Here is a 20,642-nt window from a genome sequence, read left to right on the forward strand (position 1 = left end):
CTCTCTGCTTCCCGCCACTGGTGAGTGCCGGGGGCAGGGGGGTTGATCCTTTCCCTGCACTCACCAGTGGCAGGAAGCGGAGCACCACAGATGGGAGCTGAAGGAGTAGAGTGGGCTGGGGCCAGGTTGCTCTGCTTCCCGACACTGCCAGTGAGTGCGGGGTTGCTGGGGGAAGAGGCGGAATGGGGTCAGGCCAGAGGCAGAGGAGGGGGAAAGGGTAAGAGGCAGGACAGAGGGAGTTGTCTGGGGCCCCACACCCCCCTAGGGATGGCCCTGCCCCTTGCGGGGGGGCCAGCTGAGGGATAGGGCTGGTCGCCAGGGCTTCCATGTATGCAGCATGCAGCTACCTAGGGCATCGTGAAATTTGGGGCAATTTGGTGCCGCAATTTTAGGGTGCCCAACACAGCTGCGTATGCCTAAGGACAGCCCTGCTCAAGGTCATATCTGTCTGCAAAGCATCTACCACGCCTAACCACAGTGCCATATTAGTGGCAGATAACAGTGCAATGTGACATTTATTTGAAATAGACTGGTCTCAGCCTGCTCCTTGGTCACGTGGCCATGTCAAAATTGGCACTAACTGGCCCCCATGTTGGCAGGCGCATTACAGAGGCTACGGAGAACTGACTCCCAATCCCACTGGTCTGATCCAGTACCTTGTCACTGGCTGGCTGATGTTTCGCGATCTGCAATTCAGAGAGCTGTGGATCGAATGCATGAGATGCAGGCCTCAGACAGATACATCCCAACCCTAAATTCCTCTAGTTAAGGTAGCACTGAACTCTCCTCTCAGCTTGGCAAACATCTGGAGAGTCACAGAGTGTAAGGCCAGATGCCTTGGAAGACCAGACCATCTAGTCCAGTGGTGCCCAAACTTTTCCTCTCATATTTCCCCTTACCAGTAATGGAATGTGTCTGTGCTTCCCCCCTAAACCTCTGGGCCAGGGGCAGAGCCATGGCCAGGAGCGGGGCTGTGGCTGGGAGCGTGGACCAGGAGTGGGGGCTTGAACTGAGGACAGGAGTTGGGGCCGGGGGCCGGAGCAGAGCTGGGGACAGAGCGGGACTGGGTAGTGCTCCCTCCCCATCCCCCATGTGAGCTGATCCAGACCCCACCACACACCCTAGATGTTTCTCCCCCAATTTGGGGACCACTCTAGTCTGATCCCCTATGTACTGCAGGCCACCAACACCGCCCAGGACCCACGCTGAACCCATCAAATCAGATTAGACTGAAGCAGTGTTTTTTAACCTGTGACCCAATCAGCACACAGCTGCAGACCATTTGACATCCTCAGGTCCATACAGATAGTATTGTACCTGGCCCACAACAGTAAATAGGTTGAGAACCACTGGCCCAAAGCATCGCTGCCTAGAGAAAACAGTGTGGGAGGAGGGTACACACCGCTAAGGGGTAGGAAATACAGCTGTGGAACACAGCTGGAGCCAGGGCACTGGAACAATTTGTACAGTGAGGGTGCTGAGATCAATTGAACTAAACTCTAAACCCTGGATACGATGGAAATCACTTCAAGCCAGGGGGTGCGGGAGCCTGCACCCCTAGTTCCAGTGCCCTGGAGCAAGCGGCTGGGGGAGGGAGCACCCTGACCCAGCACGCCCCGCCCCCGTTTCAGGCACTCACCAGGCTCTTTGTCCTCCCCTCCCAGGGCAGGCCTCTACCTAGCTCTCGCCCCGCGAAGAGGGGGGCATCGCGCAGCTGCCCAATATGCAAATGAAGGAGGCGAGGGCGCCACATCTGGAGCCGGGCTCGCAGCAGCGGCGGGAGCCGGAGCCCGGGCTCTGCCGCCGCCCGAAGGGCGCGTTACAGCCGGAAGCGCAGCGGCAGGGCGCCGGGGAGAGCGGAAAAGACAGCGGCAGCAGCTGGGAAAGGCCTGCCCCTCCTCTGCTGAGCGGCGGGCGGTGAGTGACAGGCACGGGGCAAGGGAGGCCCGGTCTCAGCGCCGCTGCCGCAGGCCTGCATGCACGTTGCAATTATAGCCTCTGCTTTGCCACAACTGGTGCAAGCTGCGGTGGTGCCGCTGGCCCGCCTGCAGCCATCAAGGCAAGCCAGGGCACGGGTAGCATCTGCAATCCAGTACGAGCCCCCACCCCCCCAACTTCTGCAGCCGACCCTGCAACTTCCTTACTGACTGCTGCTACCCTGCAGTGCACGTCGTCCCCAGACCCCTCTTCCATTGTCTGCAATGCAGCTCCCAGCCGGGCGTTAGTCCATGCGCTGTCTGCAGTGCACAGCCTCTGGCCCTGTCCCCGCAAAGCTGGGTGCATAAATGTCAGCGCTCCAAAAACCATGCCTGGACACCTGAAAAGAGAGACCCTATGTTTCAGTTATGCAGTGCCCTTAACTTCCACTAACATCAATAGGCCCTGCAGGTGCCCAGCACTTCAAAGTCAGGGTGCTTTCACTTAGGTGATAGAGGGCTTCAGGAGATTTTCTGTCAGTGTAGTTAATCCATCTCCAGGAGAGGCAGTAGCTATGTCAACACTGCCACTGACATAGCGCTGTTTACACCAGGGGTTAGGTCAGTAATAACTAGGTTGCTCAGGAGTGTAGATTTTTCACAACCCTGAGCAAGATAGTTATATTGATGTAAGTCTGTAGTGTAGACCCGATCTAAACGTGGAGTTTGGTAACTACCTTTAGGCATCTACATTTGAAAAAATTTGCCTTTAAATGTTTGCCTTGATTGTGACTCAAAACCATAGACTGAGTCCATCGTCAGAACTATGATTAAGACTCAGGAGTTCTCTTTTTCAAAATCTTATGCTCACACCAGGAGATTTTGCTTCTGATATATTAGCATTATTAGGTATATCACAAAAGAGAGGGCTTTATCTTGCTTTTGAAGCATTCTGTCTTGGCCACTGTTGGTGAGAGAACAGCAGACTAAATGGTCTATTTTTCTGCTCTGGTATGGCAGCTATTATTAATTGTTTGTTAATCACTAACAGTGTGCTAGGCCCTGTACAAAACGCAGAGGAGGAGAGATGATTCTTGCCTCAAGGAATTTACAGTTGAAGACTCTCATCCTGCAAGTTGTTCAGTAGATCCCTGAACCCTTCTATGCCTCACTGAAGTTAATGGAGGTCTGTGCAGATGCAGAGGGTTCACTCACAGACTGACTTGCAGGGTGAGGGTTTACACAGACAAAACAATCCAGGCATAGGTACACTGACTGATCTGTAGAAGCTCTGCAGCTTAAAGCACAGTTAGTATTTGTATTGGTTACGATAGGTGTGCAACAGCTTTTTGACAGATTAACAGTGTGTTCCCAGAAGAAGTGAGTTTTAAGGAGGATTTGAAGGAAAAGGGGTTTTTCCCTGTATATCAGGGACTGGAAAGGGTTACAAATATTATGGCCTTTTTGCTGTGAACCTGCCCCCAAAATGCTTGTTGCCGACCTTTTTAATGAGAGATAAAGACAAACAGAAAAATAAAAAGTTAAACGTAAAAAGAGCTATGTGCATGAAAAAGTCCTACTTGAGGTGAGTAAGGGATGCAGAATGAGTTTCAAAGGAAACAGAGGCATAAGACAAAAATGGAGAAACGTGTAACGGTTAAAAGACTCACCACAAATTCCCAGCTCCCCAGAAAGCCATCCACAAAACAGGGGAAAACGCAGCAAAATAATGACAATAATTTACAAAACAACAAGACACCGTGTTTAACTAGTTACCTTTTAATATAAGTGCTAGTACGTTTACACACACACACAACAGTCATTTACAAGCTAGACCCAGGCCTGTCTTTCCTCTCCAATAACACTTCTCAAGAGACTACCCACTTACTCTGTCGATTCCTGAGGCTCAGCTGTAAATTGATAAGCATAATAAGAACGACAAGTCTCTCTGTGACTCAGTTCTCTATCTGTCGCATGAGGATAATAGCACTTCCCTTCCTCACAGGAGTGCTGTGAGGATAATATAGCCTTTTGTGAGCTGCTCAGATACTATGGTAATGGGGATCATATAAGTACCTAAGATAGATAATAAAAATAGTAGATAAAAAAAAGAGTAGAAAAACTCCATTAAACATAGACTTTGGCCAAGTACAATCAAAAAGGGAACGTGGCAGTTGCTGAAGTTTCTTTCATCCAAGAACATTTCTTTCCTTAGGACAGTAAAACAGTTGGATATCAAGAAAAACTTCCCGACAGTGAGATCTATCACATCGTGAAAGTCTTCTCAAAGGAAGTAATCAAAGCCACATTTGCATTTAAAACTAGACTGGACAAAGCACTGGAAAATATACTGAAGGCAGCAATCGTGTAGCTTAGCCCTTTGGTGGAGAACTAGATGGGATCTAACAGAACTTTTCTCTCCCACAATTCCATGATTCTATAATAAATGCTGTTAAAAGTTAAAACTTTCAGCACTGGCCTGAGTGAATGAGAGGCTGCCGTTGTGAAGGGGAGAAAGAAATTTCCTCATTTTTAAAAGTATTTACATCCCTCATGTTTAAAGTTTCCTGGATGAAATCCTGACTTCATTGACTTCAGTGAGAGCAGGTTTTTCTCTCCTTGATATTTGTTTCAACCCTCTCTAGAGTCAATGTGCTAGAGATATATTTTCACTACTCCTGGCATATAAGCACGCAAATCCCATTAAGCATGTTTAATCATTGCACTCATGCAAACCGATTGAAACATGCAGTTTAAATTTTCAAAAAAATTCGGGATTTAGAATCATTACCTCAATGCCAGAACTGTGTTGTATCTGAACGAAGTCCGTCCTGGAGGTTAGGTTGTTATGCTAAAGGTTTCATAAGGACAGAATGGTGTCTCCTGGCCTGGGAGCCCATGGTTTGAGCAGGGTAAATCTGAGTTCTGTGAGCCTTTGCAAGTGACAGTAACAAAACCCTGCAGCTGCTTCTGTGCTGGGACCAGGCATTACTTCTGAACGTCATTTCTAAAATGATCAGGCTTAAATTTCAGCACACTGAGCATTATTGTGTGTCTTATCTTCTTCGTAAATGATGCCTCCCTTACAGTGTCAGAAAAGTTTTTTTTTTCCTCAGGGGAAAGCTGAGGGATGAAGTGCCAGTTAAAAATAGTGGTCTTGACAAGACATTTTAAGACTTGTAGCTTTTATTATGCTATCAATTTACAGCTGAACCTAAAGAATCTATAGAGCAAGTGAGAAGTCTCCTGAGAAGTTTCACTATTACGAAAGTCAGAACTGGTTTCAGCACATAGATTAAATCAATACTCCAGTGTTCTATGGTACTGGTGCAAATCATGACAGTTTCCAGAAATGCTACAACAGTATTATGAATCAATACTATAGGAGATTAGTGTTCTGTGTAAGGGAGTTGTGTGTGATAGTTTAGATTCTGTGCATAAGGACAAGAAATATATTGTTTGATGGCGGGCAGAGGACTTTATAGGTGCCAAAGTCAGACATCTGTGTGATGGTGTTGACTGTAGCTGATGACAAAGAGATGCAAAGCTGGATATCAGGAGCCAATGATATCACCACCTCTCCAATGAGTTTCTTGTATATGTTGAAAAGGGGAACGGGCAACATAGATTCCTATGGGAGTCTATAATGTGGGTCTTGGGGAAGAGAAGCATTTGCCAATTATGAATCTCTGGAATCTAAGAAGAATGAGCAGAGCTGTCATAGTGCTGCACCATCTTCTTCAAGGTCTTTTGTGTCCTGATCAGCAACACCCTTCAGCTAATAATAGCAAAGGCAGTTTATGCATCCAAGAGGTTTTTCCATTGAAAGAGATGCCCTGCGGGACCTAGAAAGACTCCAGGTGATTGACTCCAGTTTGCTATGTTGGAGGAGCGTGTGTAAGCAGCCAAAGCAAAAAAGATGGACTGTTTCAGAGAGGCTCTTCACGTCAGCCTGCTAGAGCTCACAACAGTCCATCTTGCACTGATCAGTCTCAAAAAATCATTGCCACAGTCAGTGCATTCTTCTAAATGCAGACACCACTGCTGTGCTGGTGTACAGAGATCACCAAGGAGCAAAGAGCAGACCCCTGCTGAAGGAGACCTTTCTGGTCAAGTAGAGGGAGTTCCATCAAGCTGAAATAAAACCTGAGGGTTAAGCAGAAAACTGATATATTCAAGGATCTCAGTAAGTAAACTCTCAGAGGATAGAGTACAAGCAGGGTACACTGGGTATCGGTTTCTATCGAAAACTGAAAACACAAAAAATTCTGGAGCAGATACAGAGACAGGTGAGAGAGAAGGTTTCGGATGCCTTCCGGAGGCACTGGAACTTCCCTCCAGTCTATGCATCCTCTCCAACAGGGCCGCCCAGAAGGGGGGGCAAGTGGGGCAATGTGCCCCGCGCCCTGCAGGGGCCCCCACGAGAGTTTTTCGGGACCCCTGGAGTGGGGTCCTTCACTCGCTCCGGGGACCCTGGAAAACTCTCATGGGGCCCGGGCCCGCGGAGCTTCTTCTGCTCCGGGTCTTCAGCGGCGGGAGGTCCTTCTGCTCCAGGACCCGCCGCCGAAGACGCCAGGACCCCTGAATTCTCTGGGTGGCCCTGCTCTCCGATGGCTCTCATTTGGAGGGTAATAAAGAAAGTCATTTGGGATAGAAACAAGTTCACCCTCCTAGCTCCCACATGGTCAAGAAGATCATGGTTCATGTAAAATGGCTGGTAGTGGTTGGATTGAAACTTAGTGTCACAGAAACCCTGCGTTTATCACAATCCAGCGCAGCGTATCTATTGGACTGGCTCCTGTGGGAGCGAGAGCAATCAGAGTTCTAGCTGCTCTCCAGAAAGAATGGCACATCATTTGCTCATAGCAGAGCTTGGGCAGTGTTCATCTAATTGTGCAAAGACAGGAGGCCAATTTATGCCAAGTTGTTCTCTGTCCCCACCAACCTAGAATTACTGCATGCTGCTTTTCCATAGTCCTACCAGAGTGTGGGTAGCAGCCTTGAGAGTTATGAAGGAGTTTGAGGATTGCTTCCAGCTAGGATTCCACCCCGTAGCATCTCTCTCCTCTGACCTCTTCTATTCTCCCTGCTCCCTCCACAGAGCCTTCACTTAGTGCTTAATAAGCTCTTTATTCCCCCATTCACAATATTCCACTTTTGCTCCTCTCCTGGAAAGTAATTTTCCTGGTAGCTATTACTTTAGCCAGGAGGGTAGGAAGCTATCAGCCCTTTCCTCTATTCTGTTCTATATTATTTCCCACCCTGACAAAGGAGGCCCCTTTGGCTCTGCTGTGAAATAATTTTCTTCCCAGGATCACTTCAGGGTCCCATATTATCAAAAACATTTCTCTGATTAATCTCTTTTGCCCTAGGCAGTAAAAGTGAAGCCTGCATTAGCTAGCTAGCCGGAGTCTACTTAAGAGATACCTCAAAAGGCACTTTACAGATAAGATATGTCTTCACTGCAGAATTAACTCAGGTGATCAGCACCTGGGTTTGAGCACCCAGGTTAACCTAGCTTGCATCTGAGCAGCCACACTGCAAAACCATACCTGAGTTACTGGGGCCTCACTTCCTCATGTATGTCACTAGGACTTCTGGGGGCCTAGCCTGTGGTTCTTTGTGCTGCACTAAGATGAGCTGTGCTATGATTCTTTCCCAGTGAATTTTGGGAGAATTGGTCTGTCCTTCTGGGAGCACAGGGGAATTTGTGGGAACATACTGGAGGACTATCAGCACTTAAGTAATTAGCCTGCATCCTCACTGCGAAGTGGGCGGGTTACCAGCCCAAGTGAGAGCAGAATCTAAGATCTAACCCCACTCAGGCCAGCTAGTCTGGGTTTAAAGCACCAGGAACTCGAGTGTGAGGTTTGTGAGTGGATAGGAGAGAGGTTAGGGGAACACCCAAATCAGAGCTTGTGTTAACTCTGCAGCGAAGGCAGAGCCTGGGAGGTGTGAGGACCCTTTCATTCTTCTGAAAGGTTTAAAGAGAAAGAGCCCGGGGAGGTGGCTGGGTGAGCTGGCTGGAAACCTACCTGCTTTCTGTGAGAATTTCAATAAAATCAACATTTTTTTAAATCGCCTTCCTCTGAAGCATCAGGGATGGCTATAGATGGTGATGGGACATTGGATGAAGGGGGCTATGGCTTTGAAGTGTTACTGAGCTTTTTCTGTCTCAGGTGCTTGGTTGGCTGGTTCTTGCTCACATGCTCAGGGTCTAACTGATATCCATGTGGGGTTGGGAAGGAATTTTTCCCCAGGTCAGATTGGCAGTGACCTTGGGTTTTTTTCCCCCCCTTCCTCTGCAGCATTTGAGTGTGGGTCACTTGCCAGGATTATCTGGGTATATCTCACTTATTTCCCTCCCTTTACAGGGGCCTTGGGCACTGGTGCACCTTGGGCTCTCCTGTCCTCTGCCTGTGGCACATAATTGTTTAGTCTCCTGTGGGCTGTAATACTTTGGTCTAATTTCAGTTGTTGGGTTTAGTGTATGGGTGCTGGGTGGTGTTGATGGCCTGTGATATACAAGAAGTTGGACTAGATGATCTGGCCTTAAACTCTATGATACTATATTTCCATGAAACGTTTCAATTCTGTCATTTCAGCATTTTCCAGTGGAAAGCTTTTCAGCGGAAAGTTTTCCACCGGCTCTGCTCTGAAGTTCCTCACAGCCGTCTCTGTTTTTGACTGACTCAAATGGCGGTATGTCATCAACAAGTTTTGTCACCTCACTGTCACTTTCACAAGAAAGAGATTCTGTGTATACCATAGAAACTGGAAGAGCTGAAAAGGAAGTTTTTATCTGGGTAACCATGTCTGTATCTTAGTGAGCTGTTTGGTTGATCAGGGTTCATTAGAGAAAGGGCCAGACCCAGCACTGAGTAGGTTCCCAGTATTTAATGGTGTATCAGACCCTAGGATTCTGTGTAGGATCATCTGTTGAGGTATCTTGTTATCCGGTGCTTGAGTCCTACAAGAAGGAGTAGTGGAATTATTGCTAAATCATGACTAGCATGTGGACTAGAACAGATGGAACTTGAGACTGGGCCAGAGGTTGTCCTGAAGGACAGCTCTAGGAACAGCCAAGTTTGGAGAGAAAGTGTAGACTGAGGTTTGTGTCTGAGTCATCAATAAGGTCAAAACAGGAAGGGGGTAAATGTGGATTATGTAGGTATGCTGTCTTCAGAGCAATGTGGCAGCTCCACCTGCTTAACTTGTATTTGTGATTGAATGGAGCTGGCATGCTGGCTGGCTCAGTTTTCTAGACGTCCCCTTGGAAAATTCTCCTTCCCACCAAAAATTGCAAAAAACAAAATACACTGCAGTGAGCGGGGCAGTTAAATATTTATCATTATTAGCATGATAGACCACATGAATGTGCAGCAACATATATCTGGCTTATTGCTTTATACTTCTCATTTCTGATTTTAGTTTAGATTTGTAAATTAATTAATTTAATTAATTAATTTAATTTGTAAATTAATTTTAACACAGATAAGGCCCAATACAGGATGATAAGCTCCATGAATATTAGTTAAAAAATCCTGTCAATATTGTTTTTATTAATGTAATAATGTACAAAAGACTGTACATCATAAAGCCTATTGTATATCACACATGCATGTAATACATTCAGGGCATTAGATTTTAGTGTGATTTCCACCCATTTTGTTGCCCACATGAATTTATTTGTTCTTCTATGATACTCAGGTGACATGGGAAACTTGTACCAATGTGCCACTAGATGGCAGCAGCATAGCGTGACATCATGTTCAATCCCACTCTCAGCGGGATATATTGTCCAGCATGCTGATTTACTGGAAGACTCATAGTCTTGGGATTCCAAACCTGTCATTTGTAGGTCAGGGATTCAAATCTGGCCCAGGTCAGGAATGGTTAGAAATCTTTACAATCTGATGCTGTTCAGTGGCCCATGTGAAATGAGTTTGTGGATTTCCATTCCTGTCTCATGGACAGGTGCCCATATGATAATTGGTACTAATTGGCCCCATTGCAATTTCCTAGCAGCATTTGCAGAAAAGCTGAAAGACTGAATGGGCCACAGAGACTAAATTCCCCTCTCACTTCTCTGGCTTGTTCCACAAGGCAAAGGATTCATCTCTGTGCACAAGCCTCCCCTCTGTAATGATGCCAGAAGAATGCCCTGGCTTTGTTCCTTGAGGGAGAAAACCACTGCCTGAAATGATCTCATTCAGGATAGGGGCACAGAAGATAGGAGGGGAGATGTGTAAAGTCCATTAGCAGCCAAACATTAAGATGCCGTTAATTTAGTACATGATACTTAGATATTCTAGCAACGGGGCTATTCAATACCATTAAACATGTCAGTAACATGTGTTGTTGACAGATCAGCATAACTACACAGACAGACTTTACCCAAAGCGTTTAGACCAGCCATAGTGGTGATCTAGCTTTAAAAAAGAAAATGGATCTGAAACCCTTTTCTCATCTTGAGAGTCTTCAGGCTTCAAAGATTGAGGGGAGAAGGGTCTTTTTGGATCCCACACCCTGGAAGACGTTTAGCTGGCCATGCTCCCTACTTACCTCTTCATAATCCCATGTGGGGTTGGAGCAGCTGATACTCTCAGGACACCCCGTGAGATAAGCAATGAGCCTAGCCAGCATGTGACTGTGAAACAGTTCAAGTTTGTGTGTCACATAGCTTGTTCCATTCAGATTTGAGAAGCATGTTGCTAAGGAAATCTCTCTGAGGAGCTGAGCACCTCTCCAGTTCACAGATTTGCCTTGCTGCTAATGAATCAGCCTCTTTTGCTAATTTACCTCCCAAGCTTGTTTACTTGGAAACCAGGGGTTAAGGAACAGGGCTCTCTCCATGCATAACAACAACCTATTTTAGATGGTCTTCCTCTCTCCGTCATATTTCTGGACGGGAGGCACAAGTGAGGGTGCCTGTTTCCAAGAGGGACTTCCAGGAAATAGTCCTAAACAACATCAGTCCATGTCCATTTTGAGACCTGACATCTCAGGGTGCCAGCGCTTCCGCAAAACAGAAAATGCCGGTGAGAGCCTGTGCTGGAATTCATCTGCCTTGTACCAAGGACCCTATGTGGTCTCAGACTCTCAGCATATGTTTGTTATTTAGCCATTTCCCTATTTTAGTGAGGAACACAGCCTAATATTCCCACACAAGGGCTGATCATTCACGACACTTTCACAGCCACGCAAGGGCAAAACGAACACGCCGCCTACCCTTCCTCCCCTGAACCTACACAGGGCAGGACTGCAAAGGAGATGGCATCTCGACGGGGAACATTCCAGATGCCGTCCCATCTACGGGGTGCAGGGTGCTCTCTCAGAACAGCCCACAGAGAAGACAAAAAGCTCTCCTTTGTGGTTTCCTCATAGGCATCCCTAAGAGAGAACTGAAGACAAAACCATTCAGTGTAATTAAAAAACAAACAAATCAACCACCACATTAGAAAGAGAGAGGGGCCTGAACTGAAACCCCTGACCTCACCAACTCTAAATGTGAGGTTTGGATCCCATTGTGAAACATCTCTAGCATAAGCCTATTCTTAATCAATACACGCAAGGAACACGAGAGTGCGATGACCAGTGCTGGATTAACTCTCCTGTTGGCCCAGGGCTATTAGATTTTGTGGGGCCCCTGTATATAAGTTTTTTTCCTAATTTAAAACAAATTTAAGTTTTTTCCTAATTTAAATTCCTAATTTTTTCCTAATTTAAAACAAAATTATCCTAATTATGTCATTGAGGCTATTAACGCTATACTAAACTTGCTTTCTAAAGCCATTCTGTGGTTACATTTCAGTCTTAAAATAATATATATAGTTATATATATAGTTATAGTTATATAATATATAACTAGAATATAGTTAAGTTAATTTGAAATAGCCTACTTCTTACCTTAGAACAGCTGTTATATTAGTTTCTCTCTGAGAGGGAGTTTGGGTCTAGGAGGGGGCTCCAGCCTCGGGCAGGGGGTTGGGGTGGAGGCTCTGGGAGGGAGTTTGGGTGCAGGAGGGGATTCTGACCTGGGGCAGGGGGATGGAGTGCAGGAGGGGGTGTGAGGTGTAGCCAGCCAGGAGGTTCTTACCACAGGTGGCTCCCGGACGGCGGCGCAGCAGGGCTTAGGCAGGCTGCCTGCATGCCATGGCCCCACGGCGCTCCCAGAAGTGGCCGGCTGCTGGCACGTCTCTGCACGTCCCTGGCAGAAGGGGGACAGCGTGTCTCTGTGCGCTGCTCGTGCTCCCAAGAGCCTCCCTTGCAGCTTCCATTGGCTGGTTCCTGGCCAGCGGGAGCTGCAGGGACGGTGCTGGGAGCGGGGGCAGCACACAGAGCCGCCTTTCCCCCCTCCAGGAGCTGCAGAGACATGCCAGCAGCTGGCTGCTTCCAGGAGCAGTGTAGGGCCACGGCATGCAGGCAGCCTGCCTGAGCCCTGCTGCACCAGGGACCCCCTTAGCCCAGGGCCCTGGGCTGCAGCCCCTAAAGCTCATGCATTAATCTGGCCCTGGTGATGACCTGTGTCTGTTAGGATTTTCACCACTGATCCATCTAATCCAGTGTCCCCAATAGCTGATGTTTCAAAGCAAAGAGAGAGAGAAATGTGCAATACACCTAGCCATAGAGGGGAGAAATAGTATTTAGACTTTATCCAGCATGTTTCACCTTCCAAGTATTTTAGTGATATTAACAAATACATTACATTCAGCTCAGAGTCAGTGCTAGCCCATTGGGGCCCCTCAGCAGGAATATTTTTGCACCGCCCCAACACATACTAAACAAGTGAATGGAGGCTCCTTTCAGCTGCTTGGGGCCCTAAGCAATTGCTTAGTATGCTGATGCCTAGCGCCAGCTCTGATTCACCTCACGTGATTAATCAGTTAAAATTCCTTCCTGAGTTGGATATTGCATCATCTGCGGTGCATACATCAGACATTATTTCTAGACATCCATTAACTGGGCGTTACACATCATGGAGTGTAAAAGATGCTAGCAGCCCTAACTCAGTCTTTCCTGGGCTTTCAGTGGTCTCAGATTTTTTAGTAATTGCTCCTCAGAAAGTGGAACAAGAGCAATCTAAGTTGCCTTATTACGTAATGGTGTGCGGTGCTGTGTATGCACACAGCAGACCCCACAGTGGTAACCATGTGTTTTCATAGCAGATTTACAAGCTATTGAGAGGGCTTTATGAAAGAGGAGAGGGACTCTCTTTGCTAGAACAAAGCAGCTCCAAAGATGGGCAAGGATGGTATCGTTTCTGCTGCTCAGTCCAATCTGAGAATGATTTCCTATTATAAATACATGGGGCAATGGTTCTGTATCTTTCTATAGCTTCTGTTTTGCACTTGTTAACATAATCCATCATTCTAAGGCACTCAGCCCCATGGTATGCTGGGTACCATTAAATACATTTAGAAACACATCATTGCCCTGAAGGAAAAGGAACAATGCTTCCTTCCAACCCTCTCCTCCCACAGATTAATGCCTCATACTTAAGAGGAATCAGATCTAGATGGTTTATTCCCCAGAGCACATACGTATTAAAGTGATTTTATTAAGTGACTCACAAAATGATTGTTTTGAAGTGTCTTTCCAGTTTGTTAGGCTATTTCCTTGGGCACCTATTTTATCCTTGGGTTTTGCTGATCTAGTTCCTGAACCTTTGCATTTAATTTCTTAGCATTTTTTGTTGTTTAAAATACATAAATTGTTCTAATGGATGCTCTGTCTGTCCTGTATTTCACAATCTGTAGTTTTGTGGAAAAAATAGACGTTATTAAATTTGTTTTCGAATTATCTGGACTGCATGATTCAGGGTTTTGGTTATGAGTGAAAGAGCCTTTCAGCTCCATGTTGCCAGTGCTTGTCTTACTCAGGTCAGTAATGGCTGCACGTTATTACTGTCTGATGATTATTTAGAGGCCTGTGAAATGAATTGTTGGTCTCGGTACAGTTCCCAGTGGACCGGTGTCCACAGCACAGAACCCACCAGCACAGCTAACCTGGCACTAGTTGATGGTCGCAGCAGAGAGGTCAAGGCTTGTCTGGATCGTGGAGTCTAAGCATGGATAGAGCCATTATCACAAAGAGGAATTCAAAAATAAAAAGGAAATGATACATAATATAATTCGTGGCAGTTAAAGAAATTCAGCATTTGAGTGTCATATTTGCAAAATCAGCCTCTAAAATTGCAGGTTCAGTTTTACTCACCTCCATTTTCACATATCTGAACCTTCCATTCCGTGCATGCAAATTGCACGCAGGTATCATGCAGATGCAGTTTGCACCAAGAAAAATTCAGATGTGAATCATTGCATTTGCAGTTTCAGTGGCCACTTTTGAAATCCTGGAAGGTGCTGAGCTCATCTCAATCCATTGAACTTCGAAGTCCGCACCTCTCAGGATGTAGCTCTAAAATAGGGACAATCAAATCTCAGGGCATAAATTCTTATTGGTTGATTTCACTTTGGTTCAGAAAAGAATTGCAAAGCCCTCCAACTATCAAAGCCCCACGATCGGTACCACCAGCAAATGCCTAATGCCGGAAGGGTTCTGTGCCCTAAACTCACATGATTTGGCAGAGAGGGACTACATACATTTACATGGATCTGCTCACTCTGATATCTGAACAAGTGATATGCAGGGGTATGGCCACTACTCCAGCCTCGGGGTTGAACTAGCAACTACGGAGCCTGTGCTGCAACTACTCCACTCCCTGGCCCCTGGTTGTGTGTACGAGTATATGGATTTCAGTTCCCTTGTACTTCGCCCACTAGAAGTATTGTGGACATATGAGCTGTGTAGTACATGAATAATAATAATATTCTATGCTTCTATAGCACTTTCCATCCGAGGATCCGCAAGCAATTTACAGGATCCTCAAGCAGATCAATTAAGGGTGGGATGGCATTTTTGAAAAATAAATGAAATGCAATATAAATGTGTGTTACTGTTATTTTTAGAGAAGGGCAGAATATGGATCCTGATCCAAACTTTCTCAACGTTCAAGGTTGTTCACGTCCAGAGCTTTAATTTCTTCACATCAATTATTATTAACATTAACTAGTTATTAACTATCCATTAACTAGCTAAGCCTCATAAACCTATCTGACAAAGATCAGAATTGTTACGCCTACATTCCAGATAGGGAACTGAGGTGCAGAGAAGCTAAGCGACTTGCCTGAGGTTATGCAGCTTGTCATTGGCACGACGGGAAATAGAAATCCCAGAGTTCTCCCACAGCAATTCTTCTGCTCTAACCACTACCATACAGCACTCTCACCCACTGTTCCAATGCAGTGCCTTTTCTGAGTTATCGGCTCTCTTTAGGGCCCACTCTTGCTCATGGTTCTGAGCAGTTCAAGGTCTGCTCATGTGAATAAGGATTTGAAGAACTGGGCCCTTATTTTGAACACCTAAAGCAATAACTGTAGGCAGCACTTCTAATTATATTTCATGATTTTCACACTCCCTTTTCCCACCCACAAAGCACTAATTTCCCCTGTTGGCTCTCTCCCATAAATACAGTTTTTTTTGACAGCCCAGAATGGCAAGGGAGCAAAGATGGAGACAAATGCTCAATGCACAGAGCAGATCTGTTCACTTGGCCTCATTGCCCTCCCCAGAGCTCTGAAAACAATTAGAGGGATCCTCTAATTGGGAAGAGCTAGGTGTCCCCAGTCCCCAGCTCACCCGCCAGCCTGGCAGGTTGCACACACTAGGCTCCCAAGGTTTACAGGCAGGTGTTATTGCTCAGTGCCTGAGGTTGCTCAGTTCAGCTGGGGCCTCGCCAGGCTTTCTGAAGAAAGATGTATTTATTTAGAACTGGCTTATGAGATGGAAAACTGGTTTCTATATTTAGCAGGAAGCACCATCTGCAGATTAACACCAGCAGTATCTTCTTTGGAGACTGCTGCATTCTTATGGGAAAACGTGCCACTATCCTCTGTGGCCTTTTTAGGCATAGTCCTCCTCAGAGTTGTGAGCTGGTAATATACATATTAGCCATTTGTAGATCTTTTTCCCTTCAAAAGCCTTGGACTAAGAATTAAATAGCCTCCTGGAGCACAGGAAGATAGGAATTTTCTGAGCCATTGAAAGACTGTTGTGTAAGATTTGCTGGGAGATTTTTTCATGTTGAGAAACTCCTTTGAATGAGTATGTGAGTACTCCTTTGTTTGTCAACCTTGGCCGTTGTCACAGGCTAAGCGGGGCATGCCACATCACTGCTTGAAGGGGAGACCTCCAAGGAACCCCACGATTCTGCAGCAAGAAGTGATTCACTATTATTGGAATCAGTACCGTGCCAGTGCTCCAGTATGGTGTACGGGAATGCTATGGTGTCGGAGGTACCGTCATTTGGACGAAATGTAAACTCACAGCACCTTTTTGTAAGAGTAAAGGTAGCATCCCCCAACTCCAACCTGAGTGGTTACATTCTATGTACCTACACTTCCACTGCCTGTGCAAATGCATGCAGGCTCTGTCCTCTCTTCTTCTGCTGGCTAAACTCTTGGGTAATGTTGCAGGGCACAAGTGTTATGCCTTTTTATTCCCGAGGCAGGTACATAGTTCTTGTATATTCCTTCCAACCTACCCATTTAGGCTTGTTGTGAACATTACTTACTGTTTGAAAAAAAGCATTTGGATCCTTGGATGAAAGGTACTATAGATGTGTAGACATAATTAATTAGGCTTCACTACATCCTTGTAAATTAGATGGTATTATCCTTATGTACTATTTAAGGAAACTGGGGCACAAGAGGTTTAATGACTGGCCTAAGGGTATATGAATCAGTGGCAGATCCAGGAAGAAACTTTCAGTGTCCCAGTTCTCATGCTGTGCCCACAAAACTAATAATTCCCAGAACTCCTCATGTCCAGTCCCTTCTCCCTTGTAATAACAGCAGTAAAAATATAAGTAAGATCTTTAGGGCTGGGACCGTGTCTTTATATGTATTAGTACAGCATCCAGCGTAATGGGACCAAATCCCGATTTTGTGACCAGGATGCTATTGCAATATCAATATGAAATAACAGTAAAGCTACATGACAACATTACCATAGACAACTATTGTGCAAGGAAATCCTGCACTTGTGTTTGCAAAGTGGACAGCTGTGAAGATCATACGTTCTTGTTTGCATGGAGTTACTCATTTAATGTGTGCAAATGCTCAGATTATGTATACAACAGGTACACATGTAGGTTTTGCAAGTTAGATGCCAACATTTGAGAAACCTAGCTTAGGCATCACATTGACTAGCTGGGCCTCAGACAAATCTGCATACAAATTCAGTCTGTACCGAATTTCCCCAATAATTTCGCAGATTTTGAAAAAGCAAATATTCAGGTTTTACTGATTTTAACACAAATTTTGCAAGTGCCAGCACTCGCCAGAGCCAGTTACCCCCACACAGAGTCCCCACAGGACAACTCCAAGGAGGAGGGTAACTGCTGGCTGGCGACTGCTGCTGCACAGGGTGGGAATGAGATGGGCAGGGACCTGGGTGATAGCCCCCACATGCTTTCCTGGCAAGACAGAGCCCCCTCCTAACCCCTGCCTTCAGCGCAGCCCTGTCTGCTTCCCCTGGTCTGTGAGGGAGTGAGAGAGGAAGCCAGGTCCTGGCAGCTGAGCAGAGCTGCCCAGAGGATTGAGGGGGCCCGGGCCAAAGCAATTTCAGGGGCCCCTTCCATTAAAAAAAGTTGCAATACTATAGAATACTATATTCTTGTGGGGGCCCCTGTGGAGCCTGGGGCCTGGGGCAAATTGCCCCACTTGCTCCCTCCCCCCGGGTGGCCCTGCAGTTGAGACTGCTCGTCCACTGTTGTGACAGGCCCCAGGAGTGGAAGGATCCCACTGCACCCCTGAGAGTACTGGGAACCCCTCATTTTCCACCTTCTGCCCTCAATAAGTACCTTGCACCTGCCAGCCCCCACCCCACCAGCTTAACCCCCATGAATATCAGAGACCCCTCACCCTGACTACTACCCCTGGGAGTACCAGATGCCACTCATCCTCCTGCCCCCTCCCCCCTGAGTACTGGGAACCTCTCACCCCTTCTGGCCCTTCATTTTAGTTTTTTTAACCTGTTTTCACCCATTTTAAAATTTTTTTTTAAATAAACAATAAGTTCCCAGATGTTTTTTTTTTTTTAAAGCCAGAAACCTAAAGCCAAAGGCCTTACAGATCCATCACCTGCACTGGCTTTTCAGAAACCTGCACACTGAATGTTAAACAAATCACTGACATTCCTCTGGCCATAACCGGAGCCTTATTTTCTACTACCAGCAGTGACTGGTTTACAGTATCTGCCAGGCAGCCAGTTCAGGAACAATGAGGGTTTGTAGCTATTGGGATAGGAGACATGCTGAGGTGGCTAATTTAAACTCCTTACTGAAAATCTTGAACCTGCAGAGAGAGAGAGAGAGAAAGAGAGAGAGAGAGAGCGCGCTTGACATGTATATGGCCTTGCCAGGCAGCATGGTCCAGTGGTTGAAACGTGAACCTTGGAGGCAGGAGAGCAGGTTTTACTCTCAGCTCAGGCACAGAATTGCTGTGTATCCTTGACCAACATTTAGGCTTTTGGGCCAGAGTTTCAAGGATATGTAGGTCCCTAGGCACTTTGGAAAATCCCACCTATCTGCATTTTTAGCCACCTGAATACTTTTGAAAATCTTGCCCTTTGTGCCTTAGTTTCCCAATCTGTAAAATTTGGCTAACTAAAATTAACCAGTCAACATGGGCTACTATAAATCTTAATTTGAGGATGTTTGTAAAGTATCTTGAGATGCTTACATGGAAGTTGTTGTAAAGGTTTATATTGTATTGGCAGATTTTTATTCCATTAGTAGCATCTTTCTGCCTCAAATAGGATACAAAATAGCTCTGGTATCTTTAAGGAGAGATCTATTTATGTCTCTGTGTGCTAAGCAAAAAATCTAAAGACTTTGGATTGACAGTTAAAGCATACTTCTGAACTGGGTATCTGCACAGATGGGCTAACGGGGGAGAATATGCTTTACAAGAATGCAGTACAATAATACAAAAGAAAGAAATTCTTGTGAATAGAACAGGTTCCCTTTTCTGCCTCCTGGAAACTCTGATCTGGCAGCGAGTGTTTAGGAGTAACAAGAGCCATAATAGGTATGAGACCCTTGTGCTTTCTATATTTGTAATGGTCTGGCCTGTTTAGAAGCAGCTGCATTAGCGGCCGCATGTTATGTCTTGTGATCTGCTCTCTGATAATAAGCATAAAAGGACAGTGACGTTGAGAACTGGCAGAAGCCATTTTTGGAGTGTGGAGGGGGATAGGGCAATAGTTTATTGAACTTTTGAAGAATTTGTGCCCTCCCAGGAACCTCTGGCCATGCATCCTCATTGAAACATAATCCTGAGTGAATATTCCTTTAGCTGAATGCCAGATCCTGAAGCTAAAACCCCAATGTGAGGCCCATGCAGGTGTGAAAAGGATCTGTCCGTACTTTTATGCTTATTATCAGAGAGCAGGTCACAAGACATAACATGCGGTTTCGTCCAGTATCAACTGAGAATTCTTTCAGGATTCTCAGGCTCAGCCTGGACCAAAGAGATTGGAGGACAGAAGTGGCTACTGCCTGCTTTTCTAAAAAGGCACAGCAGCACCGTAATAGCCCAATCATCAAGAAAGTCACCACTTTGAAAGTAAAAAATAAGGCACATGGAGATTGTGAACCTGTTTCCCCAAAATTAGCTCCCCTTTCCAACTACACACACACACAAAAATGAAAAATTTCAACCAGTACTATAGTTGGCTGAAAATAGGAGGGAAAACCCCCCAGTAAAAGATGTGTCAAAAATGTTTCCCTTTTTTTTTTTCAAATTTGCATCTAAATTTTTAAAAAATCCAACCCGCTCTACTTGAAAGATTTAAATGATATTCAAAATCGTTAACAGTTGTGCTGCAAGCAAACTTTTTAAACATAAAACAAAATGCCTCCTCCTTACCTCTCCAAATTAAAAACCTCCAAAGTATTAGATGCGCTAATTTGTGTCTTGGATACTTTAGCTGTTCAATAGCTGTTCAGTTACCAACTTCCAGATGTGTCGGCAGTAAGCCTCCCCTACTTCTATCTTACCATCATTTGAGAGCCTTCCATGTGTTTCATTGATCATTAATGCATCAGATTAATTATCTAAGTTCAATTGCAAAAAGCAGGGAAGATATATGGAATTGGCTAATTAATAATAACTAGCTAGGTAAATACTGACTCATTATCATCCAGTCTTAAAGGAACAAACATTACAAGGCAGATCCTTAGCCTTTTGCTAAAGTGATGGAGTTCAGTTAAACTGAATATTTAGGTAGCTTAAACCAAAACTGAACCCAAATGTCTAGTGGAGGAATTCTCCAAATGAAAGCATTGTATATCACCAGGCCCACTTTTACTTCCAATCATCGTTCTTCTTGAGCCACTGACCCTTCTCTAGAGCGTGCTGGCAGCCAAACATGGACTTTGCAGAAGTTAGAAATATTGACACAACAAGGCATATAAACTGACTGTGATAATACATTCAGCAAGGGTATTATGCGTTTGTCTGTCTCTCTTTCACTCTGTGTCTCAAGGTGCAGACAAAGAAGTCTACAAGGACCAAGAGAAGCTATGGGCTTCTAGAGAGATGGTTGGAATTCCAGTTAAGATTGAGAGTGGAAATGAGTTGGCTAATCTCACCCATTCAATCC

The 20,642-nt window shown here is 45.5% G+C and overlaps 1 protein-coding gene across 6 annotated transcripts in view; it reads right to left on the reverse strand.

The window, feature by feature from the left end:
* Nucleotides 1-4,833, reverse strand: part of SLC41A3 (solute carrier family 41 member 3) — a 37,804-nt gene extending 32,971 nt beyond the window's left edge. For 2 of the 6 annotated variants that reach the window (XM_030570076.1, XM_030570071.1), the window contains exon 1: nt 4,708-4,833. The gene's annotated coding sequence lies outside the window, so the exon portion shown is untranslated. Of the gene's footprint in view, nt 1-656; nt 702-1,639; nt 1,834-2,144; nt 2,318-4,707 lie in introns of those variants that run through there. The other 4 variants (XM_030570074.1, XM_030570070.1, XM_030570072.1 and 1 more) reach the window with 3 other exon arrangements.
* Between the last annotated feature and the right edge of the window lie 15,809 nt (nt 4,834-20,642).

The sequence above is a fragment of the Gopherus evgoodei genome, chromosome 7 (assembly GCF_007399415.2).
Source record: "Gopherus evgoodei ecotype Sinaloan lineage chromosome 7, rGopEvg1_v1.p, whole genome shotgun sequence".
Classification (NCBI taxonomy): domain Eukaryota; kingdom Metazoa; phylum Chordata; order Testudines; family Testudinidae; genus Gopherus; species Gopherus evgoodei.